Below are 20,730 nucleotides of genomic sequence, written 5' to 3' on the forward strand. Positions count from 1 at the left end.
ATTGGACTCCGTTTGATTTTCCTTTTCTGTAAAACTCAAAAACAAGGAAAAAATAGAAACTGGCACTGGGCTCTAGGTTAATAGGTTAGTCCAAAAAATCATATAAAATAGCATATAAATGTATATAAAACATCCAAGGTTGATAATGTAATAGCATGGAACAATCAAAAATTATAGATACGTTGGAGACGTATCAGCGAGTTGGTGTTCGAGACCCTGCCTGTATGCACGTATGTGGCCGTATTTTTTGGCATGTGGCTGCACATATGTGTACAGTTTAGACTGGATTGCCTATATTGCTACGTCGAGGGCTTTACTACTACATATGCCGCTGCTTGCTCGGCCACGGTTCATCATTGCAGAGAGACCGATCGATCAGTATATACGTACACGCTCGCGACCAAACATATAACGCTACATATGCTTTGACCAGGTGGGTCCCAGCTATCAGGGAGGATAAGGATGCACTTCCTTTTGTGTGAAGCTATAGCTGGTGGGTCCCAGCTATCAGAGGAAGGAATCATTTTTTCACATACTATGGAGGCACTTCCTTGTGCTCGAAGATGTAGCTAGTGGGTCCAGCTGTCAGACTCACCGACTAAAGTCCTCTCCCGATGATTGTCGTTCATTGACCCCATTGACCACACCGCGCTGAGAGCATTAGTGTGGTGGACGGAGGCGAGGCCTAGGAAGGGAAATACGCATAGCCAGGGAAGATGAGGCTGGTGGATGCCCACGCGGAGGGGAGTACGAGGGTTCCTTGGTTCGGCTATGGTGTAAGGCTCCCATCGCCGGAGAATAACAAGGGGTGTGGGTTAGTAAAGGGAAGGCCTGGCAAGTGGTGGGAGTAAGGTGGGGCGGTCATTCCTGCGCGGCAGCACAGCCGGCCATCAGACGCGGGAGCAGGCGGTGTGGCCGGAGCTGGTTTGGGCGGTTGGAACAAGCAGATCGGAGTTTGAAGAAGCAACACGGTGGTTGGATTAACATTCAACGGCCACTGCTACTAGAATTGTTCGTTGACTAAGTTGACAAAGTGGTGCGTACACGTCAACTTATTAGGCTCACAACTCAGCCTCCAAATCAGGTAGGTCCCAGCTAGCAGTAGGAGGAATCATTTTTCTTGCGCGTAATAATGAGGCACTTTCTTGCGTGCGAAGATGTAGCTGGTGGGTCTCAGCTCTCAGGGGGAGGAAACTTTTTTTCCGCATAATAAGAAGGAACTTTCTTGCATGCAGAGATGTAGCTGGTGTGTCCAGCCTGTCAGTTATCGGGGGTTTGGTGCGACATATGCCAACGGATGGCTTATCATGGTGGGGGCGAGTAGAACGTCGCCGGTGCCTGGAAACAGGATGAGGCGAAGACATGCACGCCGGCAAATCTTACCCAGCTTCGGGGCTCTCCAGGGAGATAATACCCCTACTGCTGCTCTGCGGGGTCTCCGCATGATCACTATAGTCAAGGGTTTACACGGTTGCTCCTTGAGCTGTGTATGGTGGTAGGAGAGGGCAAGGCTAGCTCTCTCCCTCTATTTGGTGAGGTATAGAACTTCTGGGATCCAACCCTTTGCATGGGTGCCCTGGGGGTGTATATAGGCCTACCCCCCAGGGGTACAATGGTAATGTGACTGGGCGCGGGCCCAGCCATCAGTGTCTCCGACCTCCGACTTCTCCGCCGGCTGCTGGGGCCCGCCGACTGGTCTAGTATGGAGCCGACAGGCCACGTCCGTCGCGGGCGGGTCTTGCCGGCTGCTGATTACTGTAGCCGTGCTCCTGATGATGCAAGCTTCGTCATGGGGTCATGGCAATAGCCCCGCCGCATGGCGGGTGATCACTGTGGCCACTCCCCATCTCTTCTTGATTAATGGCACATGGGCCGCGGGGGAGGGCTCGGCCGACTCCCCCAGGCCGACTCCCATTGGGTCCGACTGGCGGTGCTCCCACCGTCTCCCGAGGTCTCGCTGGCTGGTGGGCCCTGCTGCCTCCAGGCCGTACAGACAAGCCGTCGTGGGCGCAGGACCAGGTACAGTGGTGCTGATGTCAGGGCCAGCTGGGTAATAGTGCCACGCCGCGGGGAGATCTTCCCAAGTACGGCGCGTTGTAGCCATGCCTGCCCTTGGTAAGGGGCGGGGAGTGGGCTTCATTGTAGCCACGCCCCTGCCCCATCCCCCTTGATGAGGTCACGGTTTGTTGGAGTCGCCGGCTGACTCCCCAAAGCCGGCTTCTCTGGAAGTCGTCCCTGGGACTCGGCCGTGAGCGGGCACTCGGCCGCCTTGCCGTAGACTCCCCAGGAGGCGGCTCTTCACCCTGTGGTCTTGAGGGGCGCAACCTGCCCCGATGTCTTGACAGGTCATGGGGCTCGGGTTGGCCTACCTGTGGCCCATTACTACGACAGTAGTCCCCGAAGCTGGTGAGACGCCGCGGACGATCGGCCGAGAAGCCTCAGCAGTTTCTTTCTCCGGATGCTCGACACATGGTCTTGATTGACTTCCGTCGGGCGGACTAGACGGAGTCGGACTCGCCCGACTCGGGCTCACTCTATACCGACTTGCTCAGTAGTTCGAACGTCGTGGCGAGATTTCAAGTGGCATGCTAGCTAAGCTTCCAGGCCGCCACCCATTCTTGGCCTGTCACGCGGGGGCACGTGGCTAGGCCGTCCTGCTAGCCCACGCGCGCGACGGCACAGGCCCATAGGCGGGGCCCGCCACTACCACGCCTCGGCGCCCGAGCGGATCCGCTGTGACCCCGGTGGACGGTTAGGATTCCTGTGGAGTTACTGCGCGCAGTAACTTTGCAGGGATCGTGGGGGGCGTGGGGTTGTGGGCACAGTAAATCCCCACGCCCACCCCCTCGGCTTCGCAGCCCCGAGGGCTATAAGTAGGGGGAAGAGGGGAGCACGCGCGCCCCTCCTTCCCACTACCCCTTGCTTTCTTCCTCCTCGCAGATCCTTCGCTCTCCTGCTTCCTCTTTTTTCTCTCTCTCGCTCACTCCGCCGCACGCCCAAGCTCCGGCGCACGCTGCGGTGACAGCTCGCGACGATGAGCTCTTCCTCCGCTGCCGCGCCTCCCCCAGTACGCTCCGGCACCTGGGACGGCTCCGAAGTCCACGAAGACCATATCGAGTTCCTCCGCCGGACCCATCGTCTTCCCGGCGAGGATCGCGTGCAAGTGCGCCTTGCGCTGGAGGGGGAGATTTCCCCCGCCCCGCAGGAGGGCGAGCGGGTCATCTTCCGCTCGCACTTCCTGCGCGGGTTGGGGCTGCCGGCGAGCAGCTTCTTCCGGTCTTTCATGGAGTTCTACGGACTCCAGCCGCACCACCTCACCCCCAACACAGTGGTGCTGCTGTCCTCCTTCGTGGCTCTGTGCAAAGGCTTCCTCGGAGTCCTCCCCACCCTCGAGCTCTAGGGGGAGTTCTTCTTCTCCAAGCTCGGCACCCAGGCCGCGGGCGTGCCGGCTCAGTGCGGCGCCTTCATCGCCGTGCGAAGGACAGGAGCCGACAACCACTTCCCCTCCATCGTGCTCCTGAAGTTGGTGAAGATGTGGCAGTGGTCCTACTTCTATGTCAGGAACGTCGCCACGCGGGGCGACTGGGTCAATCTGCCGGCTTCCGAAGCCGGCCCGCTGGCTGGCAGACTGCCCAACTGGTCGTACCGGGCCAGGTCGCTGACGCCTGCGGGAGCCGGCGCCATCACGCGACTCCGAGTGCTGACGCAGTCGGAGGGTCTGACTGGCCCGGACCTGCTGGCCGCCTTCGTCTCGCGCCGAGTTCTCCCACTCCAAGGCCGCCCTCACCTGATATGCCAGATGAGCGGGGGCCGCGACCCGAGTTGGATGTGCACCAAGGACATGCCTCACGAAGAGGTGGCCCTGATGATGAACTACCTCTCGGACAGCAGGCTCCCGGAGGACTGGCGATTCGGCAAGGAGCCATACTCCCGCGCCAACCCCCTGCCCGTGGTGAGTCGCCTTTCTTTTCTTTAGATTGTCTTCTTCTTGCTGAGTGTTGTTCTAATCAGTCTGCTTTTTGGTTAGAATCCCCTACTTCACCCACCAGCCGGCACCTCGGGGCCGGCCCGTGAGTTCGCCGCCGACCGGGCGGAGAGCGACGTCGACGACCCCGATCTGGGGGCGGCGGCTCTGGAAGACGACGCCGAGGGAGGAGGAGGGACGACAGGCGACTTTAGGCCCTCGGCCACCTTTGCCGACTGGCATGAAGACGACGCCGAGGAAGGAGTCGCCCCTCGCCATCGGCCAGGAGCCAGCCAGCCGGGCGCGGGCTCTTCTGCCGCGTCGGGTGCTCCAGGCGGCGGGAAGAAGCACTGGGCTGCGCCGACTTTCTTCAGCAGCCGGCCGAAGAAGCCCAAGGGCTCGGCTGCGGCGACCCGGCGGGACGAGGCGGCCGCGAAGGCCATCCGCTTCCGTAAGGAAGTGAAGAAGCTATTGTTGGTCTCTGCGTAAGTATTCTGTCTTCAAAGTTTGTTCTTTCTTTGTGCTTTGTCTGAGTCTCTGCTCGCCCCTTTTTCTTCAGGGCTCCCCTCTCTCTGGAGCGGGTTGCTGCCGCCTCCATCATGGGGTCAGCGGAGACGCCCGCCACCACTCGGCGGATAGACCCCACTGCCGACCTCCGGGAGGCGACGGAGCGGAATGCGCAGGAGAAGCGCAATGAAGAAGAAGCCCTCCGCCTAGAGAAGGCGGAGGCCGACAGGGAGGAGGCCTCCGCCAAGAAAAAACTAGCAGAGGCCGAAGCCGCCGCCGCGGCGAAGCAGCAGGCTGAGGAAGATGCACGCCGCCAGGCAGCCTTGCTTGTTACCCTGCTGAACTCTGCGCCGCCGCCGCCGGAGTTCACGGGGCAGACTGGAGGAGCCGACGGGGAGAACCTCATCGAGGAGAGGGAAGGCGGCGAGCCCTCTACTCCGGGCGCGAATGTTCCACCGCCGCCTCCGCCGCCGTCTGAAGGCGTGCGAGGCGAGCGGCCAGCGGACCCTCCGGTGCCGCCGACCGAAGACGAGGCCGTGGCGAGGCTACTCCTCTAGGTCGGCTCGCCAGCGCGCCGTCTTCGGGAGAAGGCGACTTCGGCACCCCGCCCCCTGGAAGCCGGCACCGCCAGCTCGGCAGCTCTAGACGGCGAGGCGACGAGCGCCGCACCCGTTGGGTGGGTGCGGGGAGGCGGCACAGGGCCGCTGAACCGGGCGCTCCTGGACGTCCAGGCGAAGCTCCGCGCTGAGGGCGATGCCCTCCAGAGCTGCACCAAGGCATTCCTGGCATCGCGGGCGGCCGTCCGGGTATGTCTTTTCTTTGGGCCTTTATTTTTCTTGTTCCTCTCTGTGGGGGCGCGCCAGCGCACCCACTGGGTGTAGTCCCCGAGTTTCGGGTCGGCTGCTGACCAGGCGGCCCGGAACTCCAATTTGATGGACTTCTGGGTACTAACTTTGTCTTAAATGCTTGTTGCAGGACTACCACAACCTCCGTGTCACCGCCATCAACCGTAATGTTGAAGAGTTGGGCAAGCGGACCGCCGACTTGGCGGAGAGCCGGAGTAAGTCCTTCTCCTTTTTCTCTTCTCTGCGGGGGCGCGCTAGTGCACCCGCGGGCTGTAGTCCCCGAGATTCGGGCCGACTGCTGAGCAGTCGGGCCGGATCTCCCCGGCGACCTACTTTATTGATGAATGTTGTCTTTCTTTCTTTCCTTGAGGGGCCAACGCTGCTCTTCAATAGCAGCTGAGTGAAGCCAACTCCACCCTGCTCGCCAAAGGGGAGGAGTGCAGCAAGCTCACCGCGGAGCACGATCTGCTAGCCACTCAGTTGGCAGAGCAGAAGGGGCTGCTCGCGAAGTCGCAGAGGAAGGTGGAGGAGACGGAGGCCACCCTCCTGGCCGAGTTCGTGAGCGAGCGCTCTTCCTGGTCTGACAAGGAGGCGTTGCTATCCTACGGCTTCCACGAGATCGAAGACATCGTTGATGGTGAGTCTCTTTGTTTTCTTTCTTTGAGCTGCTGACTTAGGTCGTGCCGACTCCTGGTTTTTGACTTGCTTTTTTGTTTCTTCATGTCTTTTGCAGACTTCTTCCCTGGGCAGTCGCAGGCCGCTATCCAAGCCATCGAGGCTGATCGTGCAAGTCGGAAGGCGGAGGGCGCAGAGATCGCCGCCAATGCCCCCTGAACTCTAGATGAGCACATCTTGAGTATCGAGGCTCGCCTCCGGCCGGTGCACCGGATGCTGCGCCGGCTTCAGCGCGTCGGCGCCCAGGCGATCTCCGCCCTTTGGCCGGATATGCAGGCTCCGCGCACCCCCAGCCTGACGCCCGATTGGTTGGAGGTCGCGGCTAGTCGCCTCCAGGCTTGGAAGGGCTCTTTGGCCCGGGCTGGAACGCGCCGGGCCTTAGAGTTCGTCAAGGCATGGTACCCGGGGCTGGATCTAGACCGGTTGGCCATGCTTCGGTCGGAGGCCCAGTCGGAGCTGGCGGCTGCAGAAAACGGCCTCGTCAATCGTGCTGCGGCGATCGCCGAGTACACTGACACGAGCATCTTCGTCCCCGAGCGGTCTAAAGACGGCGAGGAGGTCCCGCCGGAGTGGTTTGGGATGAACCCAGACTACGGCGAAGACTCAGTGGAGGTGATCGGCTCTAGCGTCGAGGAGGAGGACGAGGCGGAGGATGAGGGCGAGGTGGAGGCACCAGAAGAAGGAGCAGACGGCCAGCGTCAGCCCGACCGCGCCTCCAGCAACGAGCCGCGTGCGACCGATCCGACTGCTGCCGGAGGCGATCAAGCCGAGACTAGCCGGCCGACCGCCCCGACGATTGACGCTGGCGCCTCCTCCGACCCCCCTGACTCCGTCTGCCGCCTCCTAAGCTGCCGCTGTGTCTTTTATTTTATCTGCTTCAGTAGTCTTTTGAAGAACTTGTTAATTCGCACAATTCCACCCGCGGGGTGTATTTTGAACCTCTGCTTGACAATTCGGCCAAGGGCCTATGTTATGTAAATTTATATATCTATCCTTTCTTGCTCATTGTTCTTTTGGCTGTTTTCCTTTGCCGCTTTCCCCTAGTTGCCTGCCTTGCCAATCGGACAGCCGCTCTGCAGACTGTTGCTGGATCAAGTGCTAGGCTACTTTGGGAAAGCAAGTACTTAGCCGATTTCAAGATTCTTTGAGCAAGTTGGATAGAAAACGACAATCTGACTATCCGAGAATCGGTTTGCGAGAAAGGCTGGAAGCCGTCTTGAGCTATGTTTTATGCTTTGAGTCCTTAGCCATTTTTCGTGCGAGCACCCATTCTACCTTACCTCTGCCCACCGTACAGTCGCTCTGCGAGCTGCGGCTTCTGACAGAAGACGGCTTAGATGCTACACACTACTTGTCCGGCTGCAGGAAGCATTTCATAGTGCAAGGCGGCAAGTCCCCGGGCCGACTTGTCGAGCCCGGTGCCAAACGGTATAACAAAGAGTAACATACTTGTAGGCATAATTTTTATCATACAGACAAAAGAGGGCAGTCCCCGAGCTCGTCTCGGGGGCCCGAAGTCTTGGTACTTTAATACAAAAGGTAGCGTGGTACATACTGCATCAACTGTAAAATCTTCGGAGAAGATTTGCATTCCATGGCCGCTCTGTCTCCTTGCCAGAGTCGTCCTTCTTGCGTGCTCGGGGCTTCTGAGCGTCGATCAGGTAGTAGGAGTCGTTGCCTAGCACTTTGCTGATGATGAAAGCCCCCCCCCCCCCAAGGCGGCGATAGCTTGTGCTGGCCGGCTGTTCGCTGGATCAGCCGGAGCACAAGGTCGCCTTCTTGGAAAGATCTTGGCCTGACCTTCCTGTTGTGGTATCGGCGCAGGCTCTGCTGCTAGATGCTGGACCGGCTGAGTGCTAGCAGCCGGCCCTCTTCCAGCAGATCAACGTCGTCTTGTCGTGCTTCTTCTGCTTCCTCCTTGGTGTACATGGTGACTCGTGGGGAGTCGAAATCTATGTCCGTTGGGATGACGGCTTCGGCACCGTAGACGAGGAAGAAGGGCATGAAGCCGGTTGACTTGTTTGGAGTCGTGCGCAGACTCCAGAGGACGGCTGGCAGCTCGTCGAGCCAGCAGCCAGCCGAGCGCTCCAGAGGCTCGATCAACCGAGGCTTGATGCCGGACAGGATGAGGCCGTTTGCTCGCTCCACTTGGCCGTTTGACTGCGGGTGGGCGACGGACGCTAGGTCCAGTCGGATGCCCTGTGTTGCGCAGAAACGGGCCAAGGCGCCTTTGGCAAAATTTGTGCCGTTGTCGGTGATGATGCTGTGTGGTATGCCGTACCGAATTGTGATATCGGTGATGAAGGTCACGGCAGTCGGACCGTTCAGTTTCTTAATTGGCTTTACTTCCACCCACTTGGTGAACTTGTCCACTACGACAAGTAGGTGAGTTAAACCACCTCGTGTTGTTTTGAATGGTCCCACCATGTCTAGACCCCAAACTGCGAAAGGCCAAGCAATGGGGATGGTCTTGAGCGCGGAAGCCGGCTGGTGTGGCTTGGAGCTGAACTTCTGGCACCCTTTGCATTTTTGGACCAACTCCTTGGCCTCTTCCAAGGCAGTCGGCCAAAAGAAACCGTGCCGAAAAGCTTTGGCGACGAGTGCTCTTGAAGCCGCATGGTGGCCACATTCGCCTTGATGGATGTCTTTGAGGATCGCCTCGCCTTGCTCTGGCTCTACGCAACGCTGGTAGACACCAGTGACGTTGCGCCTGACCAGCTCTCTGTTGATTATGGTATAGGCTGCTGCCCGGCGTTGTACTTGCCGAGCTGAGGTCTCATCAGTTGGTAGCTCTTTGTTCACCAGAAATTTGAGGATGGGCTGGGCCCATGAGGGTGCTGCTATTTCGTCGACTATCAGAACTGCGACTTGGACGAGGGCGGCTGAGCTGGGAGGCGGCGGGCTGGAGTCAACAGCCGCTTGTTGGGCTGATGAAGTCCCCAGGCCGACTGGCTCGGTCCTTGGGCCGAGTTCTGGAATCTTTGAGTCCGTCACCGCAGTCCCCGGGCCGAGCTCGACTGTGGCAGCTTTGGAGTCGCCCGCCAAAGTCCCCGTTCCGACTGCCGGAGCTCTGGAGTCGGATCCGCCGTCTTCGGGAGGAGCCGGCACAAAGATGGAGTCTGATTCTGGTGAAGGCTTGACAGACGGCTTGAGGAGGCGTTGAAGGGTGACGCCAGATGGTATTGCTTGGCGGGTAGAGCCGATTCGTGCCAAGGCGTCTGCTTGGTCGTTGTCGTTTCCTTGGCACATGGAGGAACTCACACCCTTCGAAATACCCGCTGAGTTGCTGCACGAGGAAATGGTAGCTCACCATGTTTGCATCTTTTGTGTCCCAATCGCCAGACGACTGCTGGACCACTAAGTCCGAGTAGCCATAACACAAGATCCGGCGGATGCCAAGTTCTTTGGCAAGCCGGAGCCCGTGAATGAGCGCCTCGTACTCGGCCACGTTGTTGGAGGCGGCAAAATGGATTTGCAGTGCATATTTGAGCTTGTCGCCTTTGGGAGAGGTGAGGACGACGCCGGCTCCCAAGCCGGTGCGCATCTTGGAGCCGTCGAAGTGCATCCGCCAATGGGTGGAGTCAGGCGCTGGAGGCAGGTACTGGGTCTCGGCCCAGTCGACGAGGAAGTCGGCCAGTGCTTGTGATTTGATAGCGGTGCGGGGCTGGTAGTAGATGGTGTAAGGAGCTAGCTCTATGGCCCACTTGGCCACTCGACCAGAGGCATCTCGGCTACCGATGATCTCGGCAAGTGGAGCCGTGCAGACCACCGTGATTGGATGTTCTTGAAAGTAAGGCTTCAATTTCTTGGCGGCAAAGTGCACGCCATAGCACATCTTCTGGTAGTGGGGGTAGTTCTGCTTGGAGGTCGACAGTACCTCGCTCAGGTAATATACTGGTCTCTGGACAGGTAGCGCCTTGCCTTCCTCCTTGCGCTCTACTACAATGACTGTGCTGACTACTCGGCTGGTGGCGGCGATGTACAGGAGCATAGGTTCCTTGGGAGTCGGAGCCGCCAGGACGGGTGGAGTAGTCAGCATCTTCTTCAACTGGTGGAAAGCTTCGTCCGCCTTATGGTTCCACTCAAAAAAAGTGGTATTCTTCATGAGTTGGTATAAGGGGAGAGCTTTCTCGCCCAGCCGACTGATGAATCGGCTGATGGACGCCAAGCAGCCGGTGAACTTCTGCACATCCAGCAGTCGGCTAGGTACCTCCATTCTCTCGATGGCCTTGATTTTTACTGGGTTGCATTCTATGCCGCGTTCAGAGACCAGGAAACCTAGCAGCTGGCCGGCTGGTACTCCGAAGACACACTTCTCGGGGTTGAGCTTGATCTGGAACCGGCGCAGGTTCTCAAAGGTCTCCTTGAGGTCTTCCAGCAATGTTCCTCGCTTTTCCGTCTTCACCACCACGTCGTCCACGTAAACATGGGCATTCCTGCCGAGCTGCTTGAGGAGGCACTTCTGCATGCAACGCTGAAAGGTGGCGCCGGCATTCCTCAAGCCGAACGTCATGGTGAGGTAGCAGAATGCTCCAAAGGGCATGATGAAGGCGGTCTTCAATCTGTCAGCCGGGTTCAGCTTGATCTGGTGATATCCTGAGTACGCATCCAAGAAACTCAACAGCTCGCATCCGGCTGTGGAGTCTATCACTTGATCAATTCTTGGCAGAGCAAACGGGTCCTTGGGGCAGGCCTTGTTGAGGCTCGTGTAGTCAATACACATTCTCCATTGCTTGTTCTTCTTTAGCACCAGGACCGGATTTGCCAGCCACTCCGGGAAGAAAACTTCCATAATGAAGCCGTCTGCTAGGAGTCGGGCTATCTCTTCTCCGACAACTCTTCTCTTCTCTTCTGATAAGTAGCGTAGGGGCTGCCTGACCGGCTTTGCATCAGATCGGACGTGTAATTTGTGCTCGGCGAATTCCGTCGGCACACCTGGCATGTCTTTGGGGGACCATGCAAAGATGTCCCGATTCTCACGGAGGAAATCGACGAGCTCACCTTCCTATTTGCTGTTGAGGTTTGTACCTACGACAGCGTACCTCTCTGGGTGCTTCGGATCCAAGGGTATCTTCTTTGTCTCTTTGGCCGGCTTGAACGAACCTTCGGCTTCCGACTCCTTCGGGTCGGGCGATATCTCCGGTTGCTTGCCGGCCATCGCCACAGCTCGCTCAAGGAGTCGCTTCTCGGCCGCAATCACCAGGGACTCGGCCAGCCGACTGCTCTCGGCCGCGCAGGCGGACGACTTCCGGTAGTCGCCTGCCACAGTCAGAATTCCCCTGGAACTGGGCATCTTCATCTTGAGGTAGGTGTAGTGGGGGACCACCATGAACTTGGCCAAGGCGGACCGGCCAAGCAACACATTGTATGGGCTCTCAAGGTCCACCACCTCAAACCAAACAGACTCTCTTCGGAAGTGATCTTTGTCCCCAAAGAGGACGTCAATCAGGATCTTGCCGATTGGTGAACAGGAAAGCCCAGGAACAATGCCGTGGAACACGGTCCGGCTGTTCTGAAGCTGTCTCTGCTTGATTCCTAACTTCTCCATGGTGTCCTTGTACAGGATGTTGATGCTGCTGCCCCCATCTATTAGGACTCGCGAGAAACGCGCGGCCCGTTTGTCCGTGGCAAAGGTGGCGTCTAGGACCAAGGTGTAGGAGCCTGGACTCGGCATCACTTCTGGGTGGTCAGCCCTGCTCTAGCTGATGGGCCTCTCTGACCAGTGCATGAACTCTGGCGTCCCTGAGGCTACTATGTTCACCTCCTGTCGCTGCAGCCGCCTGCTGCGTCGATCACCAGCCACATTGGTGAACACCACGTAAGCTCCATGCTCTTCAGGGTACTCGTCTTGTACTGCGCCGACTGGCCTGACTATCGGCTGCTGGGGCGGAGGCGGAGGCGGCTGCCCAGCAGGCGGGGGTGGAAGGAGGCTGTCTCCCTTGGCGATCCTGGCGAGCCAGTGGCACTTCCGGGTGGTGTGATTTGATGGCTTCACGCTGCTGTGGAACTTGCAAGGTCCATCCAAGGTCTGCTTGTAGGAGAAGGCAGGCAACCAGTTCGGCTTGCTGCCTTTCTGTCGCTTGGGCGGAGGCTGCTCTTCTGGCTACTGGGCTTCGAGGGTCGCGACCTGCCGGCTGCTGGAAGCCGGCTGCGGGGCCTTGCGCTTGTTGTCGCCCTGCTGTTGTCACCGGCCGGCGTCTGCTGCCGGAGTTCTTGGAGCCTGAGGAGCTACTTTGCCAGTCGTGCTGATTTGAATTTCCGTCTTCATGGAGGAGTCGGCCATAGCCTACTTGTCCGCTATGATCAGCAGCTCGTCGAGGGTTTCTGGCTCGTCGCAGAGGAGCTTGTGCTTGAGGAGGGTGCCTTCTCGGCACCCGGCTGTGAAATACTCGATGGCCTGCACTTCATGCACGCCCTCGCAGGAGTTCCGGAGCTCGGCCCAACACGTGAGGTAGTCGCGAGTCGACTCTTCAGGACCTTGCACGCACAAGGAGAGCTGACGAGACTTGGGAGGACGCTTGTACGTGCTGGTGAAGTTGCGGACGAACGCTTCGGTGAAGTCGACCCAGCTGTTGATGCTGCGGGGCTTCAGGCTGTTCAACCACATCCGGGCCGTGCCCTAGAGCATGAGCGGAACGTACTTTACTGCAACACGCTTGTTGCCGTTCGCTATGCTGACAGCCGTGGAGTAGTCGACTAGCCAGCCTTCCGGCTTCATGGAGCCGGTATACTTGGGCGTGTCTCTTGGTAGTGTGAACCCTCTGGGAAAGGGCTCGTCCTGAATGCGGGGCCCGAAACAAGGCGGACCCAGCTCGTCTTCTTCTTCCAGCGCCAGGGACCGGTGAAGTCGGTCGATCCGGTGGCGGGCGTCATTCTCCCCAACTCCCTCTCGGCGGCCAAGGTCGTCACCGAGAGTCGGATGGTCAACAGGCAGCGGGGAGACTCGCCTCTCCTTGCGGGGAGGGGGAGGTGGACATTCGTCCCATCGTTCCACTGCTCTTGGGCGGCTGTCTCGGTCGCGCTCTATGGTAATCGGAGTCCGACTGAGGCTGACAGCCGACTCCTTGTCCTTTCTTCCTCGGGCATCGCCAGTCGGCATCCGAGACGTCACGCCTTGATCTCAGTGCGGGTCATCGTTTGGCCACTGCGGCGCCTCCGTGCGGCAGCCGGCCACATTCTGCGTGGCGGCCGCGTCGAGGAGCCGCTGGACTCGCTCCATCATGAGGCGGCGCTCTTCGCCCTCGAAATTGTCCAGCTCATCCGCCACTGCCTGGGCGGCTCGGATGTTCTCCGCTGGCGTGGCATACACGGGGCGGCTAGCCCAAAATAGGCTGGCGATGGCTACGTCGCGCTGCTGAACCGCGCCAAGGCGGTTAGGCCCTACCGGAGCCGACGAGCCGCCAACAGTGCGATCCATCTCCCGCTGGTAAGCTTCTGACAAGCGTCTCATGCTAGCTAGCTTCTTCGCGCCTTCAACAAGCTGAAGGCAGCGCGCTTCTAACGTCTCTGCTTCAGCATCTTCCGGGATGGGCGCAGCTAGGTCTTGCAGCTCCGCGCCGAGTGAGTCGGGCGCCCTTCCACCAGGGAACTCGTCATGACTGATGACCAGCACCTCAATGACGGTGCTCTCATCGCTCTCCGCGTGGGGAAGAGGTTCGTCATAGACCACCACGTTGGAGGGGAACACGTCGATCGATGCGGTGTCGGAGTCGACCAACATCGGGTCGATGGAGCCTACGGACTCCAAGTCTACGGCAGGCTCGCCGGAAACGTGGAGTTGATCGAGGAGGCCCGCGAGGAGGTTTTCGGGGCTGCCTACGCCTGCGTCGGACGCAGGCTCGTCGGAGAGGCGGACCTCTCCGACAAGTTCGGCCAAGGAGCTGGCTGCGCGGGCGATCTCCATGCCGCGTAGCGCGTCGACGCAAACTTCGTCTAGCGTGCCTGGCTGGCTGCGCTCGCCAGGGAGGAAAAGGGTTCCTGTCCATAACAGATCTCCGGACGGCGGTCCACCATGCCCCACGGTGGGCGCCAAATGTCGGGGGTTTGGTGCGACATATGCCAACGGATGGCTTATCATGGTGGGGGCGAGTAGAACGTCGCCGGTGCCTGGAAACGGGATGAGGCGAAGACATGCACGCCGGCGAATCTTACCCAGCTTCGGGGCTCTCCGGGGAGATAATACCCCTACTGCTGCTCTGCAGGGTCTCCGCATGATCACTATAGTCAAGGGTTTACACGGTTGCTCCTTGAGCTGTGTATGGTGGTAGGAGAGGGCAAGGCTAGCTCTCTCCCTCTATCTGGTGAGGTATAGAACTTCTGGGATCCAACCCTTTGCATGGGTGCCCTGGGGGGTTTATATAGGCCTACCCCCCAGGGGTACAATGGTAATGTGACTGGGTGCAGGCCCAGCCGTCAGTGTCTCCGACCTCTGACTTCTCCGCCGGCTGCTGGGGCCCGCCGACTGGTCTGGTACGGAGCCGACAGGCCGCGTCCGCCACGGGCGGGTCTTGCCGGCTGCTGATTACTGTAGCCGCGCTCCTGATGATGCAAGCTTGGTCATGGGGTCATGGTAACAGCCCCACCGCCTGGCGAGCGATCACTGTGGCCACTCCCCATCTCTTCTTGATTAATGGCGCGTGGGCCCCGGGGGAGGGCTCGGCCGACTCCCCCGGGCCGACTCCCGTTGGGTCCGACTGGCGGTGCTCCCGCCGTCTCCCAAGGTCTCGCTGGCTGGTGGGCCCTGCTGCCTCCAGGCCGTACAGACAAGCCGTCGTGGGCGCAGGACCAGGTACAGTGGTGCTGATGTCAGGGCCGGCTGGGCAACAGTGCCACGCCGCGGGGAGATCTTCCCAAGTACAGCGCGCTGTAGCCATGCCTGCCCTTGGTAAGGGGCGGGGAGTGGGCTTCATTGTAGCCACGCCCCTGCCCTGTCCCCCTTGATGAGGTCACGGTTTGTTGGAGACGCCGGCCGACTCCCCAAAGCCGGCTTCTCTGGAAGTCGTCCCTGGGACTCGGCCGTGAGCGGGCAGTCGGCCGCCTTGCCGTAGACTCCCTAGGAGGCGGCTCTTCGCCCTGTGGTCTTGAGGGGCGCAGCCTGCCCCGATGTCTTGAAAGGTCATGGGGCTCGGATTGGCCTACTCGTGGCCCATTACTCCGACATCAGTGGGAGGAACCATTTTTTTGCGTAATAAGGATGCACTTGCTTGCGTGCGGCCATGGCCATGTGGGTTCCTACTGTCATCCGCTCCACGTACATCCCTCCTCCGATGGCTGTCATTTGTTGACTATGTTGACCACGCTGTGTCGAGAGCACCAACGTGGTGGACGACAGCGAGGCCTAGGAAGGGACCGACCCGGAGCCGGGGAAGACTCGGTAGTGGTTTCCCATGCGGTTGGGAGTACGAGGGTTTACTAGTTTGACTGCCATTGCCGAAAAATAACATGAGGTGCGGGTGAGTAGAGGAATGGCCTGGCCAGTGATGGGAGTAGGGTGGGGTGGTGTAGCCTGCATAGCAACATAGCTGGCCACGGGAGATGGGAGCAGGCAGTCCCACAAGCATTGGTTTAGACGCTGGAGCAAGAAGATCAGATGAAGAAGCTGCACAGCCGTTGGATGGATTAACATCCAATGGTCAATGCTGCTAGAATTGTTTGCGGACGAAGTTGACAAAGCCTTGCGTACACGTCAACCTAGTAGACCCACAAGTCAACCTCGAAATCTATTGCAAACAGATACAACCCAAAATTTCTAGCTAGATTCAAATTAATTTAAAAATTAAACATACCTTAATTTAAAATCCAATGAAAATTTACCTGCACAAAAAGAAGGAAACTTAAAATATCAAAATCCGAAAGAAAAAAGTAATTTGGAACTAATTGCCTCTTTGCTGTATTTTACATTTTACTGCCGATTTCTTATTACTTATAACCCATTTTCTGGGCAAGCAGAATGCGTCCCTCCTCGTCTTGAAAGATTTTTGGCGCCGTAGGGCGTAGAAAAGCAAGTAGGCCTCCATTGGGTATTCTACAAAAAAACAAAATAGATGGGCTAGCCATTTTTAGAAAGAACAAAAATTGTGTTGGTCATGTGGTAAACATATGAAATAAAAAGCCTGGGCTAGACGGGCCACAGCTCCTGCACAACCTAGTTGATACCCTGCTCCATCCCGAAAACAAAAAAATATTGTGCGAGCTGCTGGGTCCCGGGTGTCATCCGCTCCTTGTGCAGTTATCTCGCTTATTGACTACGTTGACAGTGGCATGCGACCCAGATGTCAGGAAACCATTAGGAGGAACCATTTTTTCTTGTAATAAAGGAGGCACTTGCTTTTACTACTGCCATGATCCTGGTGGGTCCCTACTGTCATCCTCAGCATGTACAGTCATCTCCTTATTCCTCTCGGTTGTTAACCATGTTGACAACACCGTAGGGCGGTGCCACGGCGAGTGAACCAAGGTGGAGGGCAATGGTGAGGCCTCGGACGGGAACGAACAAGAGTTGGGAAAGATGCATCGAGTTTTAGGGTGTGGTGTGGCCGTGATGCGTGTGCGGCAGCACAACCAGCTATGGGAGGCGGGAGCAGGCGGTTCCGTCGGCTCTGGTTTGGCTTTGGCGGCTGGAGGAAGAAGAGACTAAAGAAACATGACAAACGTTGAATGTCAATCCAATGGTCAAGGTTGGCACAATCGTTTGTTGACTAAGCCAACACCATGTAGCATACTTTTTTATAAGAAGAGAAGGAAAACTAGGCTCGTTCACCATATAACATTCCCGAAAGTGCCACCATTTGATTTTGCGTCACAACTAAAACTGCCAGGAAAATGCGTTTGTTTGCCGTCCTCCTCCCAGGGAACGTTCGCCACATAACATTCTCGAAAATCAATGACTTGAGAAGGCGTAAAGAACAAACTAGTGTACTAGTAAAGAGACGTTGCTGAGTTTTAGAAAAAAGAGAGACATGATCCTATAGCTAGAACCTAGACTATGACTACATATAGTGCTATGCCACTCTACAAGTAATGAAACTGACATATCCAACATTCGCTTATCCTCTTCTCTAGTTATTCTGCCTAGCATCAGAAGCTCCAGCTGAAGCAACCATGTCCGCTGGCGGCTCATCCACCTGCTCTTCAGTAGGCAACAACCAGATATGTGCCCAGTCGCCACCCATACCATCGCCAATGGGTCTCATCACACCACTGTCCGCACACTCACTACAGCCGGTTGCTCATCACAACCCACTGCCATTGGTGTGGTGCCACTGCTGCAAATCATGTAGAGTCATCCATCGCATATCAACTATAATCGTCAACCCTGGTTGAGCCTTCTACAAATGCCCGAATCATGGGGTAATAATATGTTTAAGTTGTTTGCCTGTTTTTAGTTGCTGATATTTTAATAGTTTGGTTGATGATCTTCCAATTTCATTCGTGCAGAAAAGGGATGGTTTGTGTAATATGTATTTCTGGGAAGTTTCTTATGTGGGGGAATGGAACTACGCTGATTATTTGGTTAGGCGAGGAATCCTAATACCAGCGGGTTGGGGTGTTGGACAAGTAACTGAAGGAACAACAGAAGAGGAAGATGTAGAGCAGAAGGTTAAAGATGTAGTTCATCTGATCATGGCCAGGCAACAACTGTTGAATGGCCTTGGCAGCAATGAGGAGATGAAAGAGCTTGTGAAGTTAATGGGCAAGATCATTGTGCTATGTAGGTGATAACCACAAGAATAGGGGATCATTTGTAGCCTTCTTCGATAAATAAGTGTCAAACCCAATGAGGAGCTAAAGGCAGAACAAATATTCCCACAAGTTCTATCGACCACCGATACAACTCTACGCACACTTAACGTCTGCTTTACCTAGAACAAGTATGAAACTATTTTGCAAGAATAAAACTATGAGTACTTTGCGAGAATAAAACTATGAATAAATTGCAAGGTAATAAAAGTCGATAGCTTTTGTCAATAAGAAAGTCATTTGTCCCTAGGCAATCGATAACAAGTACCGGTAATCATTCTTGCAATTTTACATGAGGGAGAGGCATGAGCTAACATAATTTCTCTACTTGGATCATATGCAATTATGATTGGACCCATAGCTAGCATCCACAACTACTAAAGATCATTAAGGTCGTGAAACCCAACCATAGCATTAAGTATCAAGTCCTTTTTACTCCCATACGCCATAATCCACTTATCCGCTTTAGGCTCCTGTCACCCCCGCAACACTGACAATAAGCAAACCATGAACATATTACAACACCCTACAGCGGAGTTCCCTCCATTTGCGCGGCATGGAGGGAACCATACGACAACACCATAAATAAAATATACAATCATACCAACCAAGATCGTGATTAACACACATTACAAAACGGATCTACTCAAACATCATAGGAAAACCATAGATCATTGGGAAATAATATATGGAGTTGAGCACCATGTTTAAGTAGGGATTATAGTGGGAAGAAGGGAGGTTTCATCACTGCATAGAGGGGGAGTGATTTGGTGTTGACGGTAGCAAGAGTGTTGATGTAGATCGCCGTCACGATCCTTGCCCCAGCGGCACTCCAACAACAACGGGAGAGAGGGGGGAGATCCCCCTCCTTCTTATTCTTCCTTGGCCTCCCCCCTAGATGGTAGGAGAGTTCCCCTCTAGTCCATGGCCTCCATGGCGGCAGACGGGCGGGAGCCCCTCCGAGAGTGGATCTATCTCTCTCTTCCCTTCTATTTCGCGTTCCTCGGATGAGGCTGAAAATCGTTTCTTATATTCCGAGAGATCTGTAACTCCAATTGCGCTAAGATTTTAACACGATGTTTTCTAGACATAATCTTCCTTGCACCCGAATAGAGCTCCAACCGACGTTCGAGGAGGGCACAACCCACCACCACGCGCCAGGGGCCTGGGGCGCGCCCTGGTGTCTTGTGGTCACTGTGGGCCTCCATTTGCATTGATTCCACCTCCCAAAAATCACATATATTCCAAAATAATTCTCAGTAAATTTTTATCGCATTTGGACTTCGTTTGATATGGATTTTCTGTGAAACAAAAAACATGCAACAGACAGAAACTGGCACTAGGCACTGGATCAATAGGTTAGTCCAATAAATCATATAAAAAGTTGCCAAAAGTATGTGAAAGTTGTATAATATTGGCATGAAACAATCAAAAATTATAGATACAACAGAGACGTATCAGCATCCCCAAGCTTAATTCCCGCTCGTCCTCGAGTAGGTAAATGATAAAAAAAGATAATTTTTTATGTGGAATGCTACCTAGTATAAACTTGATCATATATCTAATCATGGGATGAATATTAAGACATAAGTGATCCAAAGCAATAGTCTATAATTTGACATAAAGATATCAATACTCAGGCATCCCAACAAACAATCATGTCTTTCAAAATATCAACACTAAATAAAGTTATCCCTACAAAATCATATAGTCTTGCCATGCTCTGTCTTCTTATCACAAAGTATTTATCATGCACAACCCCGATGACAAGCCGAGCAATTGGTTCATACTTTTTAACACGCCTCAGCTTTTCAACCCTCACGCAATACATGAGCGCAAGCCATGGATATAGCACTACAGATGGAATAGAGTATAATGGTAGGGGTAAATATAGAGAAGACAAAAAAGTAAGAAAGTCTCACATCGATGCGGCTAACCAACGGGCTATGGAGATTCCCATCAATTGATATCAATGTGAGGAGTAGGGATTGCCATGCAACGGATGCACTAAGAGCTATAAGTGTATGAAAGCTCAATATGAAAACTAAGTGGGTGTGCATCCAACTTGCTTGCTCATGAAGACCTCGGGCATTTGAGGAATCCCATCATCAAAATATACAAGCCAAGTTCAATAATGAAAAATTCACAGTAGTATATGAAAGTGACAACACATGAGACTCTCTATATGAAAACCATGGTGCTACTTTGAAGCACAAGTGTGGAACTAGCATGCCCCATCTCTCTTTTTTTTTTCTCATTGTCCGGAGTCTCATCCCGACTTATGGGGGAATCATAGTCTCCATCATCCTTTCCTCACTAGGGCAATGATATAAAAATGAATAATGATGATCATCACACTTCTATTTACTTATAACTCAAAAGAAATAAAAATTACAACTCGATACCTAGAACAAAGTATGTCTCTATATGAATGCCTCTGGCAGTGTACCAGGATGTGCAATGATCTAGCGTAACATCTATAAAAAATGATGAACGGTGGCTGAGCCACAAATACTATGTCAGCTATATGATCATGCAAAGCAATATGACAATGAACGCTCAAGTCATCAAAACGGAACCGGTGGAAGTTGCATGGCAATATATCTCAGAATGGCTATGGAAAGGCCATAATTGGTAGGTATGGTGGCTGTTTTGAGGAAGATATAATAAGGCTATGTGTGATGGAGCGTATCATATCACGGGGTTTGGATGCACCAGCGAAGTTTGCACCGACTCTCAAGGTGAGAAAGGGCAATGCTCGGTACCGTAGAGGCTAGCAAATTGCTAAAAGGTAAGAGTGCGTATAATCCATGGACTCACATTAGTCATTAAAGAACTCGTATACTTATTACAAAATTTTATTAGCCCTCGAAGCAAAGTACTACTACGCATGCCCCTAGGGGGATAGATTGGTAGGAAAAGATCATCGCTCGTCCCCGACCGCCACTCATAAGGAAGACAATCAATAATAAATCATGCTCCTCATAGCATAACAAGAGA

Source organism: Triticum aestivum, chromosome 1A (assembly GCF_018294505.1).
Source record: "Triticum aestivum cultivar Chinese Spring chromosome 1A, IWGSC CS RefSeq v2.1, whole genome shotgun sequence".
Classification (NCBI taxonomy): domain Eukaryota; kingdom Viridiplantae; phylum Streptophyta; class Magnoliopsida; order Poales; family Poaceae; genus Triticum; species Triticum aestivum.